Consider the following 4,923-nt stretch of genomic DNA (forward strand, 5'->3'; position numbering starts at 1 on the left):
AGCGACAGGGCAGGTTGACACCACCTAGGAGACAGGTGGGCCTGGCCCTGTTCGGCGTTCGCGGATACTTAACACGCTTAACGAGATCTTGGTATTTGATCTGAGTTGGCTACGAGCCTATACGCACTAACCAACTACGTGGGAAACATATGGGCACTCGGCGTCGTGGTATCAGCCGAAGCACTTTGTGACGCCAGCGACTGAGTGGCGCGCGCCAGATTGGAACGTAAGCCTGCTCTTGTATTAAGGGGGCTAGTTCTGCTTTCGGCCGCGTACGCAATGTGCAGGTGTGCTATGGGCGATGGGCCCAGACCCCTGTGCGCTTAGGTTTAGACCAGCGTACTGGCCTCTCTGTTGAGCCTAGGTGGGGCTGCGACGTGTTGATCTTTAGCGGCCGGGCATGACCCGGGAAAGTGTGTCCGGCCAAATGGGATCAAGCGTGTTGGGTAAGTTGGTGCACCCCTGCAGGGAAGTTAATCTATTCGAATAGCCGTGATCTTCGGTAACAGGACGACTTGGAGTTGTACCTTGACCTTATGACAACTATAACCGGATACTTAATAAAACACGCCCTTCCAAGTTCCACAGACAACCCGGTGATCGCTTTTCCACAGGGCGACGAGGGGAGGATCGCCGGGTAGGATTATGCTACTACGATGCTACTGGAGATGCTACTTGGAGATGCTACATGGAGATGCTACTTGGAGGACTTCAATCTACTCTCTTCTACATGCTGCAAGACGGAGGCTGCCAGAAGCGTAGTCTTCGACAGGATTAGCTATCCCCCTTTTATTCTGGCATTCTGCAGTTCAGTCCACCGATATGGCCTTCTACACATATACCCATGCATATGTAGTGTAGCTCCTTGCTTGCGAGTACTTTGGATGAGTACTCACGGTTGCTTTTCTCCCTCTTTTCCCCTTTCCCTTCTACCTGGTTGTCGCAACCAGATGCTGGAGCCCTGGAGCCAGACGCCATCGTCGACGATGATTCCTACTACACTGGAGGTGCCTACTACTACGTGCAGGCCGCTGACGACGACCAGGAGTAGTTAGGAGGATCCCAGGCAGGAGGCCTGCGCCTCTTTCGATCTGTATCCCAGTTTGTGCTAGCCTTCTTAAGGCAAACTTGTTTAACTTATGTCTGTACTCAGATATTGTTGCTTCCGCTGACTCGTCTATGATCGAGCACTCGTATTCAAGCCCTCGAGGCCCCTAGCTTGTATTATGATGCTTGTATGACTTATTTATGTTTTAGAGTTGTGTTGTGATATCGTCCCGTGAGTCCCTGATCTTGATCGTACACATTTGTGTGCATGATTAGTGTACGATTGAATCGGGGGCGTCACATCTGTTGAGCCGCTAACTGAGCCGCCTGCTCGTTCTCCTGATGTATTCGATCTTGCACCGGATTATAGCCACTAGGCTGGTTACGGTGTTGGGCGTTGCTTGACAAAGCTTCCGACTCCATGTGCCTGCTGTAACTCAGGCTCCGGTTCTGGCGAGGCGGCGCTAACCAAGGCGGTGGAGTTGACTGAATTCTGTCCCGGCTGTAAGAATAGGTCTCCTGCTGAGCTAAGGCCGTCTGGAGAAGTTCTCTGACCCTCCAGGTCTCCACTGCCGTCGGGTCATCACCGTCCATAGGAAGAGCTGCCAAACGTGTTGAGGCTGCGATTAAGTTCTCCATGGGGTTGGAAAAGTGACCCGGTGGAATCGGCACAGAACACGGCGGTGGAATGCTCACGTCAGGTGGTGCCATCTCCCGAGGCTGAGCCGGCCCTCTAGTTCCGGCTGTCATAAGCTGATTGGCCTCTGGCGGGTTACTTGGGCCGGCTCCGGGTGTAGCAAAAAGAACCCGAGGGTCATAATTCGGAGGTAAATGGGACTGGGTTTTCTGATGTCTCCTCCTCATCACCTCATTGGATGCGTTCAAGCTCATTGTGAGCTGGTAAGCTTCCGATTGCAGCCGCTGTGCCCGGGCATCTAGAGCCGCTCGCTCCGTGGCTAATCTAGTGTCCTCAGCTGCCAAGGCCTCCTTGGCCTGAGCTATTTCCTCACGCACCCGTGCCACCTCCGCGTCATGCTCATCTTTATCTGCAGGAATAACCGTTGCGGTTAACAGGGCCATAAGCTTGTCCATGAGGTCTATCAGCACCCAAGCTGGTGGGCGCACGGGGCCGCCTGCCCCGGCAGCTTCTAACCCAGACATTACTACTGCAGCGGCTGTAGAGTTTGAGCCGGGCTGATTCCCAGCCATAAAGACTCCTGCCCATCTTGGCAGCTCACAAGGGTCCGAAATACTAATGCCATCGGAATATCCCCCGAGCACGCCGTCTTGCACTTGATACAACGAATCTGTTGAATCGGCGGACTAATCACCGTCTGAGAGGACGGCCGTCTCACCCCTATCTTCAGATCCTTCAGAAAGTTCCTCTCCGTGGATGCAGCCCACGAAAGCACGCTTCATAATAGGTTGAGTCCGGGTCTTCCTCGTACGCTGAGCCGTCTCGACGAGGTCGGTGCAGTTGTCCGGCTCAGGGCCCGGCTCACCGATCCGGCCGATGAAGACGTGGATTCCGCCGAAGGGGACCCGGTATCTGTACTCAATTGAGCCGGCCTTGGGACCCCAGCCTTCGACGTCGATGTAGATCTTGCCGCGATGACTCTTGGTCATCGAGCCCACTACGCATCCCTTGAGCCCTTCGAAGTTGCCCTTCAAGAACTCAAATCCACCGTGCGTTGGCCCCACGGTGGGCGCCAACTGTCGTGGAATTGTCACATCAGATGTCCTCGTGAAAGGACTTAGTTGTGGAGCCATCGCAACTAGGAAGCTTGAAGAGGCTAAATCGGGACAAAGGACATGAGAGGGTTTATACTAGTTCGGCCCCTTACGGTGAAGGTAAGGCCTACGTCTAGTTGGGTTTGGTATTGATGTTTCGATGACCAGGGAGCAAGGTATGCTATGCCCGGCTCTCGATGAGTTGTTTCTTGCCTTAAGCCGCCAGCAGGTCGTCCCCTTATATACATGGGTTGACGCCCTGTGGCCTACAGAGTCCCTGCCGACTTATAAACAGTGTCCGGCTCGGTGACTAGTTAAATATACCTTATGATACAAGTCATGACATTACGACGGTTTACTACAACGGGCCTTAAGTCGCCTGTGGGCCTTAAGCCCTTTATTGAACCGCCATCTTCATGCTTGGTCTTGGGCTTCTCTCTGGTGAATCTTCTTTGCACAACCCGGCCCCTCTTGGGCGGCTTACACAAATAGTTATATCCCCAACAGTGCCTTTTGGGCAAGATGACTAAAACTCCGTTCTCCGGAACAATGGAACGAGTTACTGACTTGTTGGAAATAATACATACCGATGTATGCGGTCCACTGATTGTTAATGCTGTGGCGGGTATCGTTATTTTTTTTACCTTCACACATGATTTGAGCAGATATGAGTATGTCTACTTAATGAAGCACAAGTCTGAAACATTTGAAAAGTTCAAAGAATTTCAGAGTGAAGTGGAGAATCATCGTAACAAGAAAATAAAGTTTCTACAATCTGATCGTAGAGGAAAATATTTGAGTTACGAGTTTGGCCTTCATTTAAAAACAATGTGGAATAGTTTCATAGTTCAAGCCACATGGAACACCACAGTGTAATGGTGTGTCCGAACGTCGTAACCGTACTTTATTGGATATGGTGCGATCTATGATGTATCTTACCGATTTACCACTATCATTTTGGGGTTATGCATTAGAGACAGCTGCATTCACTTTAAATAGGGCACCATCAAAATCCGTTGAGACGACGCCTTATGAACTGTGGTTTGGCAAGAACCAAAGTTGTCGTTTCTTAAAGTTTGGGACTGCTATGCTTATATGAAAAAGTTTCAACCTGATAAGCTCGAACCCAAATCGGAGAAGTGCGTCTTCATGGAATACCCAAAGGAAACTGTTGGGTACACCTTCTATCACAGATCCGAAGGCAAGATATTCGTTGCTAAGATGGATCCTTTCTAGAGAAGAAGTTTCTCTCGAAAGAAGTGAGTGGGAGGAAAGTAGAGACTTGATAAGATAATTGTACCTTCTCCCGAATTGAAAAGTAGTTCACCACAGAAATTAGTTCCAGTAATTCCTACACCAATTAGTGAGGAAGCTAATGATGATGATCATGAAACTTCAGATTAAGTTACTACAGGACCTCGTAGGTCTTCCAAAGTACAGTCCACACCAGAGTGGTACGGTAATCCTGTTCTGGAAGTCATGTTACTAGACCATGATGAACCTATGAACTATGAGGAAGCAATGATGAGCCCAGATTCCACGAAATGGCTTGAGGCCATGAAATTTGAGATGGGATCCATGTATGAGAACAAAGTGTGGACTTTGGTGGACTTGCCCGATCATCAGCAAGCCATAGAAAATAAATGGATCTTCAAGAGGAAGACAGACGCTGATAGTAGTGTTACTATCTACAAAGCTCGACTTGGTAAAAAGTTTTTCGACAAGTTCAAGGTGTTGAATACAATGAGATTGTCTCACTTGTATCAATGCTTAAATCTGTCCGAATCATGTTAGCAATTGCCACATTTTATGAAATCTGGCAGATGGATGTCAAAACTGCATTTCTTAATGGATTTATTAAATAAGAGTTGTATATGATGCAACCAGAAGGTTTTGTCAGTCCTAAAGGTGCTAACAAAGTGTGCAAGCTCTAGCGATCCATTTTTGGACTGGTGCAAGCCTCTCGGAGTTGGAATAAACGTTTTGATAGTGTGATCAAAGCATATGGTTTTATACAGACTTTTTGAGAAGACTGTATTTACAAGAAAATGAGTGGGAGCTCTGTAGCATTTCTAATACTATATGTAGATGACATATTGTTGATTGGAAAGGATATAGAAATTCTGGATAGCATAAGAGGATACT

This window comes from Triticum aestivum, chromosome 6B (genome assembly GCF_018294505.1).
Source record: "Triticum aestivum cultivar Chinese Spring chromosome 6B, IWGSC CS RefSeq v2.1, whole genome shotgun sequence".
Lineage (NCBI taxonomy): Eukaryota > Viridiplantae > Streptophyta > Magnoliopsida > Poales > Poaceae > Triticum > Triticum aestivum.